The sequence below is a fragment of the Mesocricetus auratus genome, unplaced genomic scaffold, assembly GCF_017639785.1.
Source record: "Mesocricetus auratus isolate SY011 unplaced genomic scaffold, BCM_Maur_2.0 Super-Scaffold_100024, whole genome shotgun sequence".
Classification (NCBI taxonomy): domain Eukaryota; kingdom Metazoa; phylum Chordata; class Mammalia; order Rodentia; family Cricetidae; genus Mesocricetus; species Mesocricetus auratus.
In genome coordinates, this window is record NW_024429205.1 from 2,177,093 (window position 1) to 2,202,500 (window position 25,408).

The window sequence follows — 25,408 nt, forward strand, 5'->3', positions numbered from 1 at the left end:
ATGTTCTGGCTCTAGATTTTGTTGTTTACTAGCTTACTGATGTACTTTGTCCTTTTAATTAATTTTAAAGAAGAGTGTGTGTGTGTTGGGGAGAACGTTATTTGGTACAGCAATGCCTTTGGAGTGATTCCTGAGCTGTTTAAGCTGGCCTGAAGTTAGTTTACTATTAGGATGTCCCTGTCAGATCAGGGACCACAGTAAAACAAGATTGTACAAATCAGAAACTCAAAATACTTTAATGGAAATGTTTTTCCTCTGTATAACAACTACTTAGAAGCTATGGAAAGTCAAGTCATATTTTTTAACCTGGATATGTTCACATATGTGTCTATAAGGCATGCGAAAGTGCTGACCAATTGTTTTGTTTCTTGAACCTTGGACCTCACTAGAGTGTTATTCCTAATAGCTAACTCCCAGACTTGTAAATCAGTTTTAGGTAATATGAACTTGTCCACAGACCAACCTTGCTGAAGTCAGCGAAGGGTAAACATCACAAGATCTTTCTCCTTATTTTTCATGAATGAAGAGCATACCTTCCTTCTTTCGTGTGAGTGCAGCCGCATCCTCACAGAGGGAACAGTACACCATAAGTAAAACAGATCTTCAAAATATTAACAAAGCATCAGTTTCCTCAGTATGGTGAGTTTGAAAGAACTTTGCTCAGTGTTTGGCAGCATGGGATGGGTGGTTCTCTTTGATGTCATCAGCTTCAAACTTGCCTTGACCTGCATACAAAAAGAGTCATAGGTGCCCTAGTCCCTGTAGGCTCCAGGAACCATCAGGATCAGGATTGCTATAGCATATGTCCTCTGTCACAGCAGAACTGACTGTGCCTTTCTTCTTGCCTGTTCTTGGTTGCATAGCCCACCTAAAGGGACCTAAGCAAGGCATTTTTCTCCTGCTCAGAGGAACTCTTGAGCCTGCGTCACATTCATCAGCTGGAATCTGTGAGATAAGCCTGGCCCTGGACCCTGTTTCCACTGCCCTGTCTTTCCTTCTTATTGACTTCCTTCTTTCCTTTGTCTTCTGGCCTCTCTGCCTGACTCTGTATCCCTTCCCCTCCCTTCCCTTTCCTTCTCCTTCCTTCTTCCTTTCCCACCCTCCCCTTCCTTCCCTTCCTTCCTTCCTTCCTCCCCTCTCCTCCTCTCCCCTCCCTCCTTCTTTTCCTCCTTCCCTGCCTCCTTCCTCTCCCCCTCTCTCCCTTCCTTCTCTCCCCTCCTCTCCCTCCTCCCCTTCCCCCATTCCTTTACTCCCTTTACCCTCTCTCCTTCCCTTCCTCCCTCTCTCCCTCCCTACTTCCTTCTTCCCTTCCTTCCTCCCTCCCTTCTTCCATTTCTTCTGTCCTCGTTTTTCCTCCCTATAAAGAAATTTCATGTTGGAAATTCTCCGTTGGTCTCCTGTCACATACATGGGTGGACGGATTAATTTTTCATCACTTTATTAGCGAGTCTTCACCTCACACTTAAGCCTTACCAGGTGCTGCAAGAGACACACTGCTCTCAGTTCTTGTTTATGCTTTGTTTCACTTTTGATAAAGAATAAAACAAGATTTGAAGGTCACGGAAATCTAACCATTCTAAAAGTTTTTCTTCACTGGAAGGTTAAATAAGGAAACATCACAGAGGTCCAAGCGACATCCAAATATGTATATTTAACCAAGCAAAAGAATTTGAACCTGTATTAGGCACTAAGTTAAATCCCCTTGATGCAGTTATAGAGAAGGTGTGGTTTGGTCTACTATGAATGGGATACAGGTACATGTACATGGGTTCGTTACTCTTTGTACTCCAAACTGTATGTCCACATGGCGTACCGCTACCTTCCTTGGTTGCTGTGTCAGTATGAATGTGCTTCACCAGCACTGTGGAACATTCCCGCATGGAAAAGAAATGGATCCAGCACTCTCTCCACAAATTAGAAACACGGACCTGACACAGTGAAGTAGGAAGTCATTCTGCAAACAGGTGGCCAAACTGGAGACCCAATGGTGAGGATAAGAGAGAAATCGGCTAGCCAATCAGCCGGTAACTGTTGTCTAAATATTCAGAATGTTTTGGACCAATAGATTAAAAATCTGCACAGAAATTGTGGGGACACCAGACCTTGAGCAGAAACCCACTTCCCCTTCCGCCTGGGAGCAGGCAGCTGTGAGATAATGTTTACTGAAAACAATGCAGTGCCATAAAGCTCTTGATAGGGCTCAGATAAGGGCTCACTGAGACACCATGCCTTTCACACCCCCTACGGCTAGATGCCTCTTCCTGCTCCCTGCTGTGTCTCCCCGATTCTGGGGCCAGAGATTAAACCACCAGCCAGGAGGGTGAGAAGTCTGGAAAGAATTTTATGTAGATGGATGGCAGAAGTCCTTAAAAAGGGGAAGCGTTTTTTCTTGGAGAGACTTCTCCTGAGACTTCTCTCTCCTAAGCGGACTTGAGTTCTCCTCCTAAACTGACTGGGGAAGCATAAAGTTTTCTTAAAGCAACCGACCGGTCTCTGTGTCATCTATCCCGACCACCTCGCTACATTCTCGGATGCAGGCCGCACAGCAGGTGCGACAGAAATGATGCTGTCTGCTCTCCAATGTGAGTCTGGGTATCTGTGTGCAGAGAGCTTGGAAGCGTGGGACCACTTTCCTTAGAAATGAGGAGGAGGAGGGGCTGCCAGACTTCAAGACAAATCTGACTGAGATGTCAAATTGCAGAGACTGTGCCTGGCACTAAATATGCTGAAATATGCACATCCCTGTGACTGGTTTCTGCTCACAATGAACAATGAGATCTTTCCATCCTGGAGAGATCAACAGCTTTACGTGTTCAAATGTCTGGGATGGAACAGAAAGTAGAAAAGGGATCAGATGCTTGAACTCTTAAGGAATTGAAATGGGATCTTTGTCTCACCTCAGACTTTGCTGAAATCAAGGTTGAACATTAGATTACAGACATGGTGAAATTCAAGCATGGTCTGATGTATAAACCAAGTCCAGTTGATGGCTCAGAGCTGCTTGCAAGGTCCCTTAGTCATCGTCAGGTCAAATCCCTTTATTACCATCCATTCAGTAAGCCATTCAACTTTCGTTTCCTGGATATCTGCTATTACATGGGCAACCAGGCTCACTCTTGGGCACACATTAAAAACAGTATCACAAATAGCCATCTTTCGTACTAGAGTTTTCAGAATTTCTTTTGTGTTCTGTGACCTCTCATCCCTGCGGTCACCTTGATAAGTTAATTCTTCATATTTACATATCCACAGGTATCACACAAACCACAAATTCAGCTTACTCCCGGGATGGTCTGATAATGGCTTAGCACATCTAAGCTAGAAACCATCCTTCTCATTGGGCACCTGTACTTCCTCAATGGGCCCAGTTTCCATTCAACGACAAGAGTACCCTGTAGTGTTATCCTTCACAGGGAACGATGCTCTCAAATACTGAAAATTAGATGTTGCTGGCTCCTGAGGAGAATCACAACTCTCGGTCTGCATGGTTGCTATGTCATCAGACTGGAAGGAGGGACCTCAGTGCCTGAGTCTGCCCTGCCCTGCTGAGGAGCTGCACACAGGTGAGGAGAGGGAAACGCAGAACACAAAGACAGCACTCAACAAGTTATCCTGCATGATAACCTCCTGGGAAGAGCCATGTGCCCATAAGGGGCCCCCAGGAGGCTACCAACTATCCTTGCAACAGACACAAGCCAAATAAGACTGCTATGAAACAGGCACGGGTCTTGATGGGGACAGTAACAGAAGCCACTGGCAATCAAAGTGATAGCTGCCACCTTGTGTTCGAGAGCCATGTGTAAAAGACCATATTCCCTTCCAGGAACCAATGTTCATCAAGTATCGGTGTTCACCAAGGACAGCGCCACTCAGCCTGCTGCATCACAGGGGCCTGACTTGCCCATAGTCACCCTAGGAACAGGAGGCAAAGACGCCATAGTTCCTATCTCTTGAGCAGTGCTTCATACCGGAACAAATATTAGAACTGGCGTTACTGAGAGGCGATAAACAAAGAAGACATGAGACGGGGAGGGTAATAGCAGTACTGGGTCCACCCGCCCTATGAATAAGGAGCTGCCATCATACCTGAATGGGAAGAGAGTGAACCACATGGACTGTTGGATTTTGAGAGCAGCCTAATCTAGGATAGCACCCCTGTTGGTATGAAGACAGGAAATCCATGTTGTGGAGGTGAGCACAGCTGTCAGTGGAAATGTTCAGCAGCCCAACAGATCGGGGGGCCGTAGACAACTAGAGAGCAAGATGGAGGAGGCCCACTACTGGAATGGGAAGAGGGGGAGTCCTAAGGCTGGCCACAGTCCCAGGAGAAGAAAAACACTAGCTAAACTGTGAGGGGAAGGGACCCCCTGTGCCCCAGGGTCACCCACTCTGCCTTCTCCTGCACTTTTCTACACTACTCCTTCCACATCCTCCCCACTTGATTTCGGGGTAACCTCTGCATTCCATCCTTGATCCCACAGCTGTTCACCTCTTTCCACCTCGCTGCCAGCGACGGAAGTCCAGGGAGTAGGATGTCTCTCTGACTCTATCACTGCTGACCAAAAAGCCTGGGCACACTCATCCCGTGACCTGAACAGTCACCGCTGTACCCAAACGAACAACATGGCAATGTCCCGATAAAACTTTATTTACAAAGACAAGCGGTGGGGGCGGGGGGTTGTGAATACCCATCGTCCCCTCTAGCCCAGGGTCTGAAATCACAGGCATGGCATTTGGAGGAAATGATTGGCCGCTGAGGATGTCATCTGCGTCATAGAATTGATGTGGTCATTGTAACTTGAACTGTGCTGGGAACAGAGTTTAAAAAAATGGTTTCTGGTGTTTTGAACCAGGGTCTTATGTAATCTAGGCTGTATGTGGCTGAAGATGATTTTGAACTTCTGACCCTCCCACCTCCATCTCTGGAGTGCTACAGTTCCAGGAGTGTTCCATCGTGCTTGGCTACTGAACAAACCCAGACTGCACATACTTCCTCAGTGGGACCACCTCCCGCATCCCACAAAGTTTACCCTGTGAGTTTTGGAGTTTGGACCTGCCTTGGAGATTAAGTGAAACTGACTGTGAGGGCCACATGTCTGTCACAAAATTCTCCGCTTATCCATCTAAACTCACCCCCTTTTAGCAGAGTCGGACAAGGCAAGAAGGACACCACGGGCTGGATTCCCCAGAAGTATTTGGGGCAAGTAGCTGAAGAAGCCCCCCCCTGTACTTCACTGTCCCACTAAGAAGCTTATTCCTTTTACGTGTAATAGCTGAAATGAAGCCGTCGAAGCAACTGTTGGTTTAAATACACAGATATGAAGGATCTACTTTCCAGATATAGATATCTAAAGATCTATTTCCCAGAAAAACTTTAATCCAGCTCAGCCCCACTATTGCAATTATTGGAGCAGCTTTTAGGTTTGTTTTTTTTTTTTTAATCACGAAATAGGAGATACTCTTTGTGTCTCAGAGAGATAGGTGCATCGCTCAGCCTGTGCTCTTGGAACCTCTGTGGTAAGAAGGATGAGTGGAAACACCAATCCCAGGGTGGGGGGTGAGGGTTGGGGATGGAATCCAGGCCAACTGTTATTGTACAATCACTCTACACTGAGATACACCCCAGATGTAACATGCCAAGCCTGTGGTGGCTTCTGTATAGCTGATTCACCATATTCAACTTCCCGAAGGTGACATTAACGAATCTGGAGTGAGAAGACTTGAGGTTTCTTTCTCTGTGTGATCCTGAGCCTGGTTCTGGAGCAGGAGGGCCTGTGCCTTCATAATTTTTCTTCCTGACCCTGGGTCTGGGTCATCTGAATTCTGCATCTGTCCTTGCTTTCCACTTTTCAGAGGAAATGCGGACAGATGCATTCTTCCCCTTCTATAGTTCTTTAACATTAATTGCTGTGCTCCTGCCCAGGGTCCTCTGTGTGTTTGTGTATGCTGACGGGCTGGTCTCCCAAGACAGATATGCAAGTATGTAACTTCTGAATGGTATCAAAGGGTCAGAATGATACAGAACACTCTTCTCTCACAGTAGGTAAAGGAGAGAAGATATGCAGAAGTCTGGGGCACCCTATGTGAGACATCACACACAGGAAGTTTGAGGCTGTTATGCTTTAGATATAAATGACCCCTAGGGTCGTGTATTGAAGCTTTGGTCACTGATGGTGATAGCCCTAGCCACAGGTGGTTGGGTGATGAGGAAGATGACCTCATCAATGGGTCAATCCATAGACCCATGACTAAATGGACTGTCATGAGATGAACCTGTTTGAACAAAGTAGGTCACTGGGGGAGGGGAAGCGTGGATCTCTGAGGGGTGTGTCTTGTCTTTGGTCACTTCCTGTCACTCATTTTAGTAACTGGCTGGCAGGGTACAAGCAGATTGGATCCACCATCGCTGTCTGCCCAGTGTTTCTGCTCTACCACAGACCTAAAAGCAATGGAGCCAGTCAGGGACTGATACCGTGAATCTATGACCTCACACCAGCAAGCCACAGACAAACTGACAAAGATAGAGTCAGCCACGTGCTGACACCCATGAAACCACATGACAAAATAAACCTTTTCTTGCTTATACTGATGCTTGCAGTGATGAGAAACTAACATAACCTTCAAGTCTATCTCAAACAACTCAAAGCAAGCAGTTACAGGGGGTTTGTGTGTTGTGACTTGTGATGGCTCTCCTGATGGTGACACCATGCCTCTTTCTAAATACCAGGGGGTTCACAGTGGTAAAGAGACCAACACAAAGAGTTCTCTGCTGAGAGGAAAAGTAGCTTCCTTTCTCATCTGCATGGCTGTAAATAAACATGATTTGAAAGACAATCTCCCCCACAGCTCATGTATTTGGATACATGGTCCCCAGTTGCTAGAGCTATTTGCAAGAGTTGGAGGGGGGATGGCACAAAGTAGGGGAGGCTTTGAGGTTTCAAAAGCCAGCATCCTTCTTCTCGGTTATCTCCTTCTGCCTAGTGGTTATGCAGAAGATCTAAGCTCTGAGCTACCACTCCAGAACTATGCCTGCATGCCTGCTGCCATGATACCCACCACGATGGTCCTGCACTTGGCTTCTGCAACTATCCACCCGCCCCCCAGTAAAACTTTCGTCCTACAAGCTGCCTTGGTTGTGGTGCTTTAGCACAAAATAGAAAAGTAACTAAGACAACATGGGACAGTGAGATGCCTACCAACAGCAGCGCCTCAGTCCCAGCATCGATACTGAGGTGAAGTCCTCTGCATCTTTCACCAGTAAAACCCAGTGAATCAGGAGCACAAACCAAGTCACCATCTACCATGGCACACAGCCCCACAGAACTGGTAAACTGTGTCCTGGTATGATACACACAAGGCAATCTTCCTTGTGAGCACTTGGGAAAAAGGATGGATACCACCGGGGAGGGACAGGTAGGCTTTGTGGGAAAGCGTGTTCTTGGAAGGGTGAAGGGATGTGGATAATGAGGAGGACCCAGAAGAGGAAGGAACAATAGGAGTGTCCAGCAGACAGACGCTGGACAGAGGGGTCTGGCTCTCAGCGCTCAGTCTGATATGGACGAGACACTGACTATAGCCTGCCGGGGAGGCTCCCACACCAGAGGGTACAGATGATTGGCACGTTGTACGATGGGGTAGCACGAGTGGATAAGTGACAGTCCCAAAGAAAGCGTGGAAGGGGTGGAGGGGATGCAGCAGTTGGGAGAGCTATTTTAGAGATGCAATTGGCAGGAAGTAGCCACTGACTGGCTGCCAGATTAATTATCCCAGAGAAAAGCTCTGGCCTTGTCATTCAGCCACACAAAAGCTTTCTGTAATTTCCCGTTATCAGGAGAGTGAAGTCATAGGCTCATCACCAGAGACTGTTGTAAGGTGGCTTCTGACCCCCAATGGCCTATGCCACCTGTGCTCCAGGTGGCTCTCTGGTGTCCCCCATATAGAAACTGCCTTCTCACCCAGAAGGTTCTCTAAGTTACCCCTAGAGAAGCATCCACTTTGCCTGATCAGATTTCTGCCCATGCCTTTATCTATAGACATCCTCCCTTTTTCCTCTGGGGTTGTGGCAGATACTGCCTCAGTGTTATCTGCAACACTGTCCTGCCTGGCAAAATCTCCTCTGAGAAAACCAGAGTGTGCCCTCTTGGCAACGCTTCACTACCTTTATCACCATGCTCCAGACTGTGCTGGGGTCATCCACAGAAGTGTCTTTCTCCCACAGAGTATGCAAACTTCCTTGACAAAAGGGCCGTGCTCCATGGTTCTCTTCTCACACACAGTGTTTCCCCTGAAGACAATCTTGTCTAAGCAACGATTTCACCACAATCGTTTAGATGAGAGGGTTTGCAGCAGAAATGCCCCAAATACACATCCAGCCAGAAAACCTAACATAGCAGAATCAAAAAACACAGACATTTAACGACTTCCTCCATCCAGACACATGGTAACTGTTAGGTTCTGCCCTGAAATGCTGGCATTTGGTCTCTCTGACCTCCTTGACACCTCACAGTCTCAGCTGTGGCTTTGGATCCGAACAGACAAAGATCTGATTTCAAGATTACTCATGACAAATGAAGGGCTTGAGATTTGGATAGCAAGAGCATAGAGGGCATCAGGAAGGGAAGCTAATGCCAGAGCTAAGCTGATAGCCTAAGGAAGTAAGAGACCATTCACTCTACAGCTCTCCCGTAGCACTTCCCCCAAGGCAGCACCCTGGAGCTAGACATACACATCTGTACCCAGCCTGTGACTTCTGCGCTGGTATAGTAGGCATCTGTGTCCTGGATGAGGCTGCTGCTCTGCCTCGTCTGACAAACATCCCCAAGCTCTCCTTATCTAGTGTGGAAAGGGGTTGCAAGATGGGAGATGCACAGTAAAGCCAATATCAGTGTACATATGGTACCAGGCTTCATGGACAGATGTCCATAGTGAAGCATTTTCTAGCAGCCACACTTTATCAGAAAAGTTCGAATCTTCCACCCAGTTCCAATCAGTTCTGCAACACCTTGGGTCATCAGTGAAGAAGTGTGCCTCTGTCCCAGGTGTTAGTGGGCATGTCCAAGCAGGTGGGGTTCCAAATGTGTTTCCTTATAGTAGTAAGGCCCTCGCATTAGCTCCTGCAACGTGTATGAGTCTTACTGGTCAGTTCCAAGGGCTGAGCATAAAACAGTGCTTCTGGGGGAAGGGGGGGCAGTCTGACCTTAAGGAGGGCAGTGGAGAAGAGCCTGCAGCCTGGGTTTGGAGAGGGAGCTGTCGAAAGGAGGGTCTAATGGGAACAAAGGGGGCAGAGTCATCTTCCTGTCACTCTCCTACCTTCTTCCACTTTGGGACTGGTCCCTGTCACACACCTTCATGTGACACTATGGCAGGCACATAGGGATTACTGAGAATTTTCACTGCCCACAGTTCTCTCTCTATCTCTGTCTGTCTGTCTGTCCTCTCTCCCTCTCTCTCTCTCTCTCTCTCTCTCTCTCTCTCTCTCTCTCTCTCTCTCTCTCTCGTGTGTGTGTGTGTGTGTGTGTGTGTGTGTATTACATACTTTCTCTGACATTTCATCAGAAGGTGTGGAACAGAAAAGTAGAAGGAGGAACACTAACATATGGGAATAAGGGAAGGCTCTGGCTCTGGCCAGAATCAGGTAGAGAAGAGGAGGTTGTACAGTAAAGATTACGTCTTTGTTGCTGAGTCAGCCAGTAGATGAATGGCTGCCACTTGCAAATAGCAGATGAAGCTCAAGAAGGTTGACTTGGAGGTGGATTGAGCTCCAAGGAACAGGGTAGAGAAATTGGGGCAGCAACGAGCTTGGAGCCTGAAACGAATATGTACACATGTATACACACTTGGCATGTGCACACATACAAACACCCACACACATAACATATATAAACACACAGAAACTATGCTTATGAAACATGGTATGCCACTTTCTGGAGATCTTGGCTTATGTGAAAACCAAGAATTCAACACATTCTTCCATCCTATGTGTCTGAGCCATCCTGAACTGGTGCATAGCAACAGCTCACTTAGGAGTTCCTGCAGAGGGCCCAATGCCTGGTTTAGGGAATGCTTGTTTACATTAAGAAGGATCCGAAAGCAGATAATTTGAAGAAGGTTTTGCTGACATGACTAAGATCCTTGATTTTTGTGTGTGATACTGAGACTGACCCCAGTGTCTTCCACAGGTCAGGCAGATATTCCACCATTGAGCTACGCCTCCCATGGTCTTGCTGACACTTTAAGACCATGTCTCTCTAAGCAGCTACATTGGACTCGACATGTGATGATTTGGTGTTGGCCTCCCCAGTAGAGTGGCTGGAATGACAGGCCTGCACCAACATGCTTAGCCAAATAAGCATTATTTTAAAGAAGTTATGAGTGTGTAAAGAGGAAGGAAGAAAGCCTGTCTGATCCTTACTGAGAGATGTCAGGAAGAGGCACCCAATGACAAGAGAGTAGGGAGATGCTTCATACTACTGCTGTGGTCCAACCTGGAAAATACTAAACAAGTGTCTTTTATACCATTGCTTGTGGAGTCACTATTCTGCAAACCATGTATAAAGTTAGTCTTACTTTGAAATCAGGAGTTCTTTCTAAGCTGAGAGCTATTTTGAAACCCACACTGAACAGCTCGCCTACCCTTGTGTCTCAATAGGCAAGCAGTTCTGGGACTTTGCCCTTGCCCTGCTATTGAGATTGTTTTTAAAAAAAATAGATCTTTGTAACATGCCTCTCAGAAGGATGTCCCAGATGCACATAAAGATTTGCAGAACAATGAAAAAGTACCTATTTCCATTATTTTATTTCATTTATATATCTGTGTGTGTGTGTGTGTGTGTGCATGTGCTTCTATGTGTGCACATTAGTGAGTAGGCATGTGGAAGCCAGAGATTGATGTCAAGTATCTTCCTCAGTTGCTTTCTACCTTAGTTTTTGAGACAGGATCTCTCATTGATTGACTAGAATGGCTGACTGGTGAGTCCCCGGGGCTCTTCTGTTTCTGAGATGCACGCCACCATGCTTAGCTTTTCAGGTGAGTGCTGGGGAAATCCAAGTTCAGATCCTTGCACTTTCAGGTACTTTACTGACTGAGCCATCCATTTCCTCAGCCCCATTTCATTATCTTCTTAAATTTTTGCAGCTCACAAGTTGGAGAGTTGGCTCAGCTGCTGGAAACATGGCTCAGTAGTCAAGAGGATTTGTGGCTCTCAGGGAGAACCCAGGACCAACTTCTAGCACCGGCCATGGTGACTCACAACCATCTCATCTCCAGTCTGAGAGGATGTGATGCCCTCATCTGGTCTTCAAAAACATTAAGCATGCCTGTGGTTCACATACATACATGCATACACTCACACATACTCAAAAAATAAACATAAGTTGACATGTAAAACAAGCTATTTAAAATTAAAATAAAAAAATCTCCAAAAATGGAACCTGCTCATGGAGACTGCAAGGCTAAGGTTTAATCATTTAGTTACCTATGTAGTTAATCAGCAATGAGGTTAGCATGTGTTTAGGTAGAAGTTACAGCATTTTTGAAGGCATTTTGAAAGGAGGCAGGTGGCAAGAATGCCTGATGTCTTGCAGCCTTTGATAGTGCCTAGGGAGATTTCAGTGTGATGGATTTGGTAAAGACATTGGGATTGTATTCCTTTTGTCCACAGCTGATTTACTGAGAGTCCCCTTTCATTAGTTTCTTACTGTAATGCGTGTCTGGCTTGGACTTGAGTCACAGAGTGTTGATCCTGGTCACTCAACAGTACTGAACATTTGATACTAATTGGCCCCCTTAACCAAAACTGAGACTTGAGTAGAAAACTCCTATCTGTATGGCCAGCAAATTTTACCTGTGCTTTCTAATCTCAAAAGGAGAGCAAATTCTGACAGTGCTTAGTTGCTTCTTCTCACCCCCTTCTAGGATGAGATTTATTCCCCAGTATGCAGACAGAAGTTCCCTGCGCCACACTTTGACTTTTTTTGAAGGGTTGAATGATTTTCCTAAATTGGATGTGGATCCTTAAAAACTATCCAATTTAAAATTGATGCATGAACATACACATATATTAGGGGTAGCCTGTGACATTGATGGGTAGGTGTTCACTGGGTAGGGTTAGTTCACATCGAAGCTGGTTGTCTCATGTCAAACCCCTTTCTTCCTGACAGAAACATTCAAACTCCTTTCTTCAGGCGTTGTGAAATATACAGCTACTCATTCCTGTCTAGAAGTACCAAGGCCTTTGCTCCTACCTAGCCATGCTCAGTTTCCCCCCACCCACTCTTTCAGCTTATTTTAAAAGCCACCAGTACCAATATCCTGGAGAGGTTCCACAACCCTAGTCATGGTCATGGGTGATGTGAGGGTTTTCTACCCTGCCTGGGGCCTGACTCCCTTATGCTGTGTCCTTCCCCAGTACAGGCAACATGATATATGTTTCACTGGGGTACTCTGCAGACATACCATAGCACACATGAGATGCTGCTGAACCAGAAGCTGGCTGCAATGGTAAATAGTGGTGTTTCTTTGCACCCACAGGTTCTTGTGTGTGTGTGTGTGTGTGTGTGTGTGTGTGTGTGTGTGTGTGTGTGTGTGTACTTTAGGCTATCAGAATTAGGACGTGGCTTGTGAAACTGATTACAGTTACTAAAAATGTGTTCCCATTAACCCATGCATACCCTAAATACCACCTCTGAAAGGAACGGTAAGCCACAAAGATGGTGGACTGCTTTGCTAAGTCCAAGTCAGTCACTTTATTTGCTTGCTTACAAGAAAGACCCTTGGAGTGATGGAGCTGAGAGAAACCAGAAGGCGACCCCCCCCAGAACCATCTCAATATGTGCACCTGTGATTTCTGTCAGAAGGTCTGTCTACCTACAGTTGTCATAAAGGAATGTTTGTCAAACGTGTGACTTTATTTGAAGTCACAGGCATACAGCAGATAAAATTGACAAAGGAAGGACAGTAAGACTAAGCTAATGCTCTGGCACATGGAAGTTTCATGGGGTTGTTTTTTTTCTACATGACCTAAAGTAATTTCCCTGGCCTCTGTGAGGCTGCCCTGGGCCATCTCCCACGTGAATCCCTGATGCAGGTGCTCCAGGCTTCTGCCTTCCTTCTAGCAGTGCCCATTGGAAAGGGATTTGGGAAGTGGCAAACTCCATTCCCTCCTCTGAAACAACACAAAGAGATGGCCGTTGAGTTGATGTGGTCAAAGTCACCCCCAAGTCTTGTGGGAAGCCAGAGTACCACACACTGCCTTCAGCCAGCACCTCCCAAATGGGCTCCGGGTCATGCCAAATGAACTACTGAAGGAAATGTCACCTTGAAAGTCAAAGGGACATGGAAGCAGATAAAACTAGAGGGGAAGGCTACCTGTTTGGTACTTGGTAAAAATGCCTTCTGGTGGAAGCTCATAGACAAATAATCAATGATGGTGAGGGGTCATTTCTAACCTCCTGAAGAATTAGCTGGAAAAGTACAGTGCACACACAGTTCAGATGACTGAATCAAGCCAGGAATGAGTGAGTTTTCTGACTCTTGGTAAGGACCAGCGAATTCAGGAAAGGAAGATATTTAATTACATTCCAAGCCCTCCTGCCTGCCCTTTGATAAACAAAACCCAGAGGCAGAAGCAACCAGGACTGCAAATAAAAGCCAAAAAAGATGGAGGTGACAACAACAACACGTGGCCCCAACTGCACGTTTCCTAGTCACAAGAGGAAGCAAAAGGTAAGTCACACTGGAGATAGGCAGACCTGTGCAAGGCTGCAAGGATATTTTTGTTTGTTTTACTAGAGACCTTTGTAAGGAAAAAAAGTATGATTTTTAATTACAATATAATTACATCACTTTCCCTTTCCTTTCCTTCTTCTAGTCCTTCACTTGTCTCCCTCTTAAAGTAATAGCCTCTTTTTCTTTATTATTGTCACATACATATGTATGTGTGTGCATAGACAAACAAATACAACCTTCTGAGTCTGTTTTTGTTGCTCGTGTGTGTGTGTGTGTGTGTGTGTGTGTGTGTGTGTGTGTGTGTGATTTCACACCGCATTGGACAACCAAATAAGGGGGTTCATCCCTGGGAGAGGCCAGCTCTCCCTCCAAGAGCAGCCATTAGCCACTGCTGTAGTTCTTTGTCTAAGGATAGAACCCCATGAAAATGCCCCCCATCATGTTAACCTGTCTATTGATACTGCCGTTTGCTGGTGCCAACGTTCCAAGCAGTCTTTGCCTCAGCAGCATCTTTACAGCAAAGGGAAACTTTCATCTGCATCTGCTTCGTTTTAAAAATGCAAATGATGAGATGGTCAGATTCCATTGGCTGAACCGTTTCTGACATACACGCCACGTCTAGTTCCCCTGGATCGCTGATGTTTGTAATTCAGGCTATGATTACAGGTTGAGTATATTTCAAAACTTACTCACAATTGACTAGACAGTTACTGGCATTGTGCGTGAGAAGGAACCTGTTGTCTCACAATGGATGTCTACCACTCACATGATCCTAGTGATCAGACCCTTTTCCTGATCATTAACTCTGGAGCTGAAGGAACAGGTGGCCCAACCCATTTGTAAACAGGTGTGCCAACATGTCTCTGGGGGACTGACATGACACAGCTTGGCTTGCAATGTGGGTCTCTGAGGGAGAAGGGTTGTTTTGGAGCTAACAATATCCCAGTAACAACAAATTAGCCAAAGAATATTTGGGCAGCAAGGCCTCCATGACTTCTCTTAGAATTACAGGAAAGGACACTGGGAGGCTCTGAAGAGCTCAACGAGAATGTTATAAATTTTAGTTTAGAGTCAAACATCCCATGAAAGACAAATGACAAATAAGAATGAAACTAGACTCTACCTAAGTGCTTGGTTAGGATTTCTGTTCTGTCATATGTGAGCAGCCAGCAGCCACCCAAACCTCTTGCTTTATGCAATAGAATTCCAGCCTTAAGAAAAGATATGTGGCTCTCTGATGCTGGCAGTACTTGTCTTTCTATACTCCAAAAGAATATAAAGACCAAACTCTAACCACACTTATCTGTTAGAGGATTTAATGGCAGGATTTTAACCCTGATCCTACAGGTTAGTTCAGTAGAGTCTGCAGGATGGCAAGTGGGTCGCTCCTGTCAGAGAGTCTAAATGCCTGACCAACTTGTTTGAATTCTCCTCCTCCTGCTGCCAGAGGCTTCTGTAGCCAATGGCTCTTCAGCAGGCTACACAGCGACAGGGCAGTTCATATTGTACATCTAGCAGGGATGGCGGACAGCCCAGAGGTCTATCTGTCTGCTGGAAGGTTGGGCCTCAGTTAGCAAATAGAGACCTTAACCCCACCCCACTCAAAGTTGTTGTTGATCCCTGATATCCACAGCTTTAACATGTCCAGAAAACGAGAAGCAGACATCTGACATTTACCAATACTCCTTCTTCAAAACACCATTCTGTTTACTGTCTCGTATTCTCAAATGAGAAAAGGTTTGTCACATTGACTCTCTGCCCCATGTGAGTGGAACCATGGAAGAGAAGAGCAGCTTTCCAGAACCCACAAAAATGCTTAACTTTCAGTTCTAGTTCATATGAGAAGGGGGTACACCCCAATATGTGATTGATAGAGAAATACAGTTATGTGATGCTATGTAATTATGCTAATATTCAGGAAGACCACCAAAGTACTCACTGCCCAGGAGAGGAAACAATCTGCTTAGGTCAGAAGAGTAAGTATCTATTTCCAAATCTATTCAGGGGAAAGTTGCCCTGCAGGCTCCATTGTCCCCTTTTGTCAGCATCTGGGCAGACAGACAGATACTTAGGTCCTAACTACCCACAGAATGCCTCTTGGCTCTGCACACAGTAGGAGTGTAAGGTGTGTGCATTGCATAGATTTTCCATCAGTGGCATGAGAGTGAAAGGAGAAACTGCCTTTAAGAAGCCACACTCTTCATCTCCAATGTTGACTAGGAGAAGAAACTGAAATTAAGAAGAAGGCTGCCCATCATGGCTGCTGACTGCTGGTAATCTATCACTGAACTTTCCTAAAACATAGAATCTAAAAATAATGAGCAAACTTGCCCCGAGTTTCAGGGTAGGGGAAGAGAACAAAGGCAGGCTGGCTGCCAATCAGCTGATCAGTCCCACTGGAGTGAAGACATCTCCCTGTGTCCCCTGTCTTGAGCCTTGAGCAGTTCCCTCGAGGTCACGTAAAAGCCCCAGGGTCCCTCCCTCAGCTGGGGGGTCTCAGTGTCAGTCTTAGCTGCTAATGTGTTCCTACTTTCTTGGGCACACTTGATCTCTGGAAGTGTTCAGACAATGAGAAGGATGGACAGGGTTAAATTCATAACAGGGTGCTTATTCACACCACATTAGCCATGGGAACACTACAAGTAGGCATAAAATTTTATTCCTGTGATAATACACTTCAAGCTCTAAAAAGATCCTGTAAAGAAAAGTATTTCCTTAAAAGAAAGAAAGAAAGAAAAACCCAGCCCAAACAAAACCAGTTACAATTGAGGCTAACTAACAATGTTGCATCACAGAGATTAGAAGAGCCATCACTGCTGATGGCAGTCTACAGGAAATGTGACCGAAAGAGATGTCCATGCAGAAAATGCAAACAATTGTGACTTTTCCTATCGACTACTGGAAATCCAGAAGCCCAGAATTCCTCAGTGTATTACACAGAGCTGCCCGGTGTTCCCAGGTATCTGCAAAGCGCACGTGACCCGGGTCATGGAAGAAGCTGGCTAGTCTGTCTGCAGGAAGGCTTTGCACAGAGGAAGCCACAACCAACTACCTTCAGAACATAGTGCAGGGCTGCCCCATTCTTACCACCCCTCTGCCCTGTAACAACCCCAACTCTCTTTCCTGAGATGGGTGATGAGCAATGCCTTGCACCATTCCATCAACAAACAGCTGGATGAATGCCAAAGGACCATACATCCTGGTCTGCCATGCCCTTTTTAATCAACTTCCTAATTAAAAAATGCCACGCTGGCATGAGGTATGAAGGGAGTAGGCTTGGAAAATTTCACGAAATAGCATCCTCTCATCCTGGAGTTGCCGAGGATCTGTACCCTTACAGATGTTTACGAGTGTTCCTGCTGCAGAGATAGAATCAATTTGCTTGCGCCTGGCCCTCAAGACATATTAAATTTATCCTGAAGGAAGCTGGCTTCTGAAAGCTCTTGCCCAGATGCATTAGGCAGGTGGGGGTTTCAGGGAACCTGAGGGTCCACCAGCAGATGCAGCATTGATTTCTGAATGTTCACACTCTATAGACAGCTCCAGAGCAGACTCGGTTTGATGGCTCTCTATGGGGTGCCCTGCAGACTGGATTATTTCCACCACCAGTCTGGCTAGCATTGTTTCATGGCGACAGTGCACTGTGCATTCAGCTTCTGCTCAGATGGCACAGGCTCGGGGAATATGTAGACCAGCGAGAGGAGACAGTACCGATTTAAAGTCAGCCATGGATTTAAAGTCCCCTGCCTATGGGATTCAGGGACTTAGGAGCCCCCGAACTGAGGAATGGTGCTGATTCTTATGAGTGCAGATTAGAACACACTACGGTTCAGTTTAGACAATGGCTGAGGTGCTGCTCAAGGCCATGCTGGAGCTGGAAATCCTGTAATGAAAATCCTGGCTGGTGCACCAAAAGAAACACCTCTCCAATAAAGGATTCATCCCCGAGTTGTCTGATTTAGACTTCCAAGCTTGACACTCTACCTGAAAACATCTGACACAAATGCTCAATCAGGGTGGTTTTCTCAAGGCAGTTTGAGGGAGTGTGCTGCCTGAACCACCGGACTTCAGACAGAACACAGTATAGAGTCACGAAGTTCTTACAATGGCATTAATGAGTGCACACATACATCTAAGGCAGGTTTACAGGATGCACGGATTAACCTAACGACTCAGATATTACAGCCTACACACAACACTCTTACCCCAGCAGCCTTAAAAATATACATGTTTTACACTTTAAAAGCCATGGGAGGACTCAGCACATTCTCTTTAGTGTGCAAAAAACATCACAGCACGGAATCTTAAAGAAAATAAGGTCAAGTGACATTTTGAAAGAAAACTGTTGACTTTTTTTTTCCTGTTCATAAGCAGTAGGAGCCCTACGGGCAGCACATGTGGCAGAGGGCTCCTGAGATGCAGATTCCCCCCAGTGTGACCACTGCCCACGGAGCAGTGAAGGCAGGCACCTGGCATTTGGAATCTCATGGATGAATTACATGATTTAGCTGTGGGAGGTCGCAATCTCTCCCAAAGTTGATATTCAACCTTATAGGAAAAGTTAAAAATTAAAAATAAAAAAGTCCCCTTAGAAATATCACATTTTTCAGGCTGACTCACATGAACACATTTACAGCTCTTGGGGGACATCTCATTGTCTTTGGATCAAGCCCTTATCAACTGCAAGGAGCCTTGAGAACTGACAGGACTACAAGCGGCAAAAGTAACTCCCTCAAGTGGAAACTCCTGTGACATAATTGTTGCCCTTAAAAAAATGGACTTCACCTGTGAGAGGCAGCCAGGCACAAAGGAAGCCTCGTGAAAGTGATATTCAAGGGGTTCCCTGCTTCTAAATGGTCAAGAAGAGGTTAAAAAAAGAAAGGCTGATGTGTGCTCCAAGAAAGTTATAACCAGACAACAAAAGAGTTATTTTGCCCATAGAGATGGGCTCAACTCCGAAAGGAAGCCTGCATGGGGGAAGAGTGTACAGAGCAGCCTCCCTCTAGATAGGAGCACATGAAAAGGAGAACTCCTGAGTATTCGTTACTTTGGACTAGACATTTAAAACCTGAGTTCCCCCTGTCGCCCCCCCCATTCTAGCTAACTAGCTAATTTAAAAAATGCAATAGGAAGAAAAACATTTGTATATCCATATGCATTCATAGAAAAACAGAATTTTCCTATTATGCAAAAAATAATACATCTTAATGCGAATATCCAGAAACTTGCAATTTGGCCAAGGAAATGATCAGAGACAAGTTTTCTGTTCTGCTTCCAGCGTGGTCACACCTGAGGCTTGGGCTCACTGAAGGTATTTGTGGTTTTCATTTTTAATCAAGGCATGCTTTGTGAAATAGGACAAATTACACCCATCCACCTCCCCCAAAAGTAGTATTTAAAGTCACACATTCACTGTCATGTCGAAAGTATAGCAAACACTCAGGGAAAGCTCTTTTAAAAAAATCAAAACGACAGCATGACATGCACCAAAATACCCATGAAACTACAGGAATACAGTCAAAAGATCATGGTTTCTACTGAAGTTTGACTTCAAAAACAAACTAAATAATTAGGTCAGTTAAAATGTGAACCTTTCCCTCTAAGGAGGCTAGGAATCCTTAACACAGGGAAGGACTCTTCATCAGTGACTGCCCCCTCCCCAAGCATCTTGAACTGAATTTTGAAACACCCATGCTCCAGCATGGTAGTCCCAGAATTATATAAGAAATCTGTGCCACTGTTGACAATAGAAACTCAGGGCTCCAGGAAGCTTTATTATTACTTATGAACTCAGAAAACAGATTTGAAAAAAAAATCTCATTTTTTTCTGAAAACAACTCAGTATCAAAGGTTGTACTCATTTAACACCCCCACCCCCCCACCTCCTGCCGCCGCTGCATCCTACAGTTCTACAAAAACATCAGTTCAGTTTCTATGTCCCCAATAAGTAACTGGTTAAATGAGACTAAAACCTCCTTCCAGCTATGAAAAATATATACTAGTCAAAACTAATTACATCTGGGCTTTCATCAAAACAACATTTGCTAATTCTGCTGGTCTCCATACAGTGTCCCAGAAAATATTAATTAAACACGTTGAATAATGGCTGCTGTAAATTTCTGAAAACACTAATCTCTAAACAGTTAATTTTCACTTCACACTTATGCACCGAAGATGGATGAAGAGGCCCCCCCACGCACCAGCAAAAAGACCATTCTTTTGTTACTGCCCTTAAGAGTTGAACTTTGCTCCACTTTGGGAAGCGCAGCCACGGCTCCAGAAACAACAGGACTCATTTACCTGGAGGGGATTTCAAAGAGAAACCTGAAGAATGGATTCTCTGAGTCTGCAGTCCCTCTCCGCACCTTCAGCTAAGCCAGCCTCTGACAGGCAGTCCTTCCCACGGCAGCCACCCCTGCCTTCCATCTTAGGGACTCACCCAGAAAATTCTCCAGCCTGCTCCGCGACTACAAAACTCTTCTAATGCTTTTGAACGCCCACCATTTGTTCGCCATTCATCCAATCAACTTCGAACCGCGCATCTTCTCTCTATCGGCGCGCAGACACGGGGCCACTTCTCATCTGTATGCTAATTATTTTGCCACATGGACAAAAGTAATAATGCTTTCAGACAGGAAACTAACAGGCCTGAAGTCGAAGATGGAAATTAATAAGTTGACACCACTAAACGCCGGGGAAGACGGGCATGCGTGCAGAGCCCTGCCTGGTGGATGCGGCGCAGCCTCCATCAGCAGGCAGCAGACAGACGGCCCTGGGCCGCCAGCACTGCCCAGGCTGCGAGCATCAGGCACAGGTTTCCTTAGAGACCACATCGCTGCCGCAGAGGCACACCGGGAGCATCCTGCTGACTTACCCCGCTCGGGCTGCAGTCCTTTTAAGCAATACAAAACGCAGCCATTTCCTCAAACCCTAACTTCATCGCTCATCTAGATGCTTCTCAACCTAAAAGCTGTGAGTTAAAACCAGTAATTTCTAGCCTTCCTGTTTACTAGGCTTTCAGCAGTCAGGCAAGATTGGGATGTGTGCTGTGTGCTTCCTACACTGTACCCACAGGCCTCTAAATCTCTAGAGCAGAGCCTATGATGTGCAGTGCTGTATTTAATGTAATAGATGAGAACTGTAAATACGCAGGCTGGCTGTTGGCTGCTACCCGCTAGGTGATGTATCTCAGAAAATCTCCCCTATCTTTGACGTTATGGTAAATGCATATCTTGGTCCAAGAAAATCTCACCAAAGTCAGCAGAACCTTGGTGTTTTCACTGGAACTACGGCTACACATCAAAACAAAAACAGAAAAGCACCCAGGCCTCCCTGCCACTTCTTAAGACGGGAGAGCGGGCACCAGAGAGTTAACGAAGGGGTTCCTACAGAGTCCCTGGCTTGCCAGCCACATTACATTATCCCATTCTGGCGGCACACGCTCCTTTTTATCCTTTTCTTTTAAAACAAGAGGCAGAACTATTCTCTGAGTAACTTTCAGCATTGCCAGCCCATGATACCAGTATTAGTATCACTTGAAGAAAACAGAAAAAGTTTATACCAAAAAAGAACAGACCCAATAAGATGCCAAAAAACACAAAAGAGAACACAGCTATATGACTTTCTGTAGCACATTTTCTTTTTATTTTTGTTTTAATTTCTAAGTGCTGATTTTATAAATGACTACTGACACAAGCAACAAATGCTTTTCTGTGGTAGTAGCTGCCCCTGCTCCCACCCTGCCCCTCAGCACACTGTAAAGGCACACTAAATCATAAAGGCTGCTTAGTACCTCCCTCCCCTCCCCTGGAAGCTACCTTGAACAGTGAGAATAACTCTGGGAAGATTTCAAACCAGCAACCCACAGGCATGTTTACCTGAGAGGCAGCTGTGGCCAGGGGAGTCTGTTGTTAGCCCTTTGTACCCCAAACCCTGCCATTCTGTCATAGTGTGCAACCAAACAAGAGTGGAAGGTGTCCAGGCAGGTGGAGAAATGGCTGTGGAGAGTACTTAAGAGACTATCAGAAATCACTCCGGAGAGTTGGACGCTGCAGCAGCCAGGCAAATAAGCAACCACATGTCCCCTTTAAATGAAAGGGAAGAAGTACCTCTCTCTGCAGAAGAGTTGGTGGCCATCAGCAAGTCCTCCTCAGCAGTCTGTCTCACCCATGCAGCTCCTCAGCTGCCATGGAGAGCCCCAGGCACGTGTGGTCACAGATCCCTCCGTGTTTGCATTCCCTCCACCCCTCCTGTCAGGACCCACACCGTCAGTCCTGTGCACGGGAGTGCAAGGCAGAGCCAGCAGATCAGCCACTGGGGGCCTCCATAGGCACAGTGCAGACTGGTTTCTGAGGGAGACTGACTGACAGCAGTCCCAAGGTCCCAGGAACACCCTCTTCTTGCTCTCAGAGGTAATTCCTCTGAAGAGCATGTGCCTGGCGCGTGGTTACTACACAGGGTACTGTTGGCTCCCTTTTCAGTGCTCTCCACAAGGAGGCTTGCTGGGGACACCCAGTTTCCCTCCATCTTCCCACAGACAATACACTGTCCACTGCCATCGGAGCACCTCCCTCCCCTTCCCTACTCCCCCAGTAATGCCCACATGGTCCTTTTTCTTTCACAGAGAGAGCTGTAGCATTCACAACATTCCCTTCCTGCCCAGCAGCCCGAGGCAGCAAGGTTGCTCAGTGTCTCCTTCATACAATAAATAAGCATGTATGCATTCTCTCTAGTTTTCTAACACCTGAATTACATTTTCTCTGCCATCTCTGATTACTTCTGCAGATACCCTGAGGGCTCATTAGAATGTCAATGCTTTAAAAAAAAAGCACTTTCATTGTCATTGTGTGTGCTGGAACAATGCAGGTGTGGAGGAGACAGAGACAGGAGAGAGAGGGGCTGTTAGATAAACAGGGACAGAGTTAAAGAGGGGCCAGGAGGCCAGAAGAGAGAGGGAGAGAGGGTTGAGAAGGGGAAGAGAACACAAAGATACTTCAGACTGAATCACACAGCATTGAAACATAGCCTACTAATGGGAAAATGTAGAGTTGTTTCCCCCAAATCATCTGATGTCAGAAAAAAAAAGCACACAATAAATGACAAGAAGTACAATCCTTAATATTACTCCCAGTGCCAATTACGACCATTTTAGGCATTATATGAATAGATAGGTTATGCCAACTTAAAGTGCTTGTTAAAAATACTAGCTGTATATGTTATTTAGATATCACCCCCCCGACACACACACACACATACTAAAACAAAACACACATATACCACTTTATTCTTTAAGTTTTTGGTATCAGCTATGGTTAGTTAGTCTGGAATCCATATAGATGGGTGCCATTTGAGGCATTGTATCATGCAGAGGGACGGAACTTAGCTTTGTGAAACACATGTTAATGTTTTGCAAGTTTTTGTTCAAGTTTACCTCCTATTTCTTTTGTCAAGGAATGCTACTTAATGCCATTTTTAAAAGAGAAGAGAGAGAGGTTCTTAAAAACATGAAAGGAAACACTGAACACTGCAGTGAGCAGAGCTACCTGGGGCTGTCTCACCTGTCACTCACTTGCTTCCTGGACAGATTCTGGGGGACTCTGCAGGCTTTATGGACAAATATTAGATGCATTTGAAAAACTAGTTATTGATTAGAAAACATGGCCCTTGAGGAAAGAGGGCAGCCAGTTGAGCTCAAGTTCAAGTTCATGGCAGATTGCTTCCCTACCAAGGTAACCTCATTATTTTCTCTTGTTCCATAAAGTGAATTTTTTTAACATAAGACTGAATAAAACTTGAAGTTGTTTGGAGTTTCAAGTGCAGCCACTGAAATGCATAGTAAGTAAGCAGTGTGTTAGAAGGGATAATATGTATTTTTTTAAAAAAAAAACAAGTCTCCATCAAAGTAGATTGACTTTCAGGTGGGCATGGGATGCCTAGTTTAGACTTGTGACATTTAAAATATTATTTTGTTAGCAAAATTTCCCTCATATATAATCATTTTTTTAAAGTTGTACATGTGGTATGTTTCTAAATAGAGCTAACAAAGCAAACTGATACTCAGATTACATATTCATTGTTTTAAAATTATATATATATGATAGTAACAAATAGAAAAAGCTTTAAAAGTTGAATATTTGAAAATAACTTTTATTTAAATTTATTTTTGAAAGTTGGTAAAGAAAGTGAACAGGTATCATGGAAGAGTGAGATAATTTGCAACAATGACTAAAAGTCAAAAATTTTAAAAGAGTAAAAATTAAATTCAACTGGCTATAAAGCATGGCAGGAATATTAAGGATGCCACATCAATGAGAAATGACCCCCTCAGTCATAACTACATGCTTTTAAACAGAGTTCATACAGCTACATATTCCAAAGGAAAACTGTAGGCTCATGTTCCTTTAAGAAATTTTGTGTATCAGTCATAAGTGTTCCCAAGTTATTGGGCCTCAACCCTGGCCTCAGCTTCAAACACAGATACATGGAGCTGGCATTGGTTGTTGCTCTGGGTGCAAGTTTCACTACATAAAAAATGTTCGTATGATGTGTACTTCCTGCCCTAATGTACCAGGTAACCCTGGCTCATGTTTTCAAAAAAATTAAATTGTATTAATAACCAGGCACATTGAGGTAAACAGCGTCCACTTCCAAAGTAGTAATGTTTGCCGTTTTAGAGCCCAAAATCACATGAATTATTTTTGGCAGATTCATGTGTCTGATATTTATAAACATGTGCATGCAACAGCAGCTGCAATGTCTTTATAACATAAATTTTTTAAAAAGCCATCAGCTACAGATCTGGGCTGCCACCATCTTCAAAACATCCAATTGTGACCATAAACACCGCTCGACTTCTACCTCAGTGAGCACTGTCATTAAGGTGATGAAAGTGAGAGCCATTTTCACATCGGCAGTGAACCTGTAGGAAGTCGCTGCTGAATCCAATTGCTATCTGCCATGGACAGCTCCCGGTGCTGAAAGGAGGCCAGGAAGCCCTATCACAATGGCTCCCTCCACCAGCCTTTGAAAAATCACAGCAAACTGAATGGGGTGGAAAGTGCTCAGCCTGAATAGCACTGTCTACAGAACAATGGCGGCCAGCTCCAAATCCTGCTATAATCACATTAATGAGATTAATCAGTGAATTAGCAGCAGTCAAATGTCAGGGAGGCAAGGAGGAAGCCAACCAAGATGGTGATTAACTTGGGGAGTGGGGGAGGGGGGAAATCAACTGTGCTCTGTCCGAGGATTTGCAGAACTTGACAGATCTGATTCACAAATCTGAAGGCTGAAGGTAGAAATCAAAAGGCGGTCACACAGCCCTTCAGAGCACACCGTGGATCCAGCCACCACCCTGCTGCTAGTCTGCTGAGGAAAACACGATAACAGGAATCTGCACAAACTGCCCAAATTTTGCAGTTGGAGGCTTTCAACTGTGTAACTAACATTTAATATTAATTTATTTTCCCTAAACTCAAGCTAAAATATATTTTAAATGTTTGATTAGGAGAAGGAGGGGTCACGGCAAGAGTTTTAAAAAGTGTACCAAGTATTGCTCCACCATGCAAACACCCCTGCAGTGGTCTCTCATAAACAAATATTAAAATATATAAAATTTAATGTTGAAGTGCAACTTTAAGGAGAGTTTTAACTAACTGACTTCTGCACGGAGGCAATTTATGC

At 45.1% G+C, this 25,408-nt stretch overlaps 1 protein-coding gene across 26 annotated transcripts in view; it reads right to left on the reverse strand.

Annotated features, from left to right (window-relative positions):
- Positions 1-25,408, reverse strand: part of Myt1l (myelin transcription factor 1 like) — a 380,106-nt gene that overhangs the window by 353,214 nt on the left and 1,484 nt on the right. For 7 of the 26 annotated variants that reach the window (XM_040730675.1, XM_040730690.1, XM_040730681.1 and 4 more), the window contains exon 1: positions 20,166-20,809. The exons of 1 other annotated variant lie outside the window; for it this stretch is intronic. The gene's annotated coding sequence lies outside the window, so the exon portion shown is untranslated. 18 more of the 26 variants (XM_040730683.1, XM_040730688.1, XM_040730687.1 and 15 more) reach the window with 8 other exon arrangements.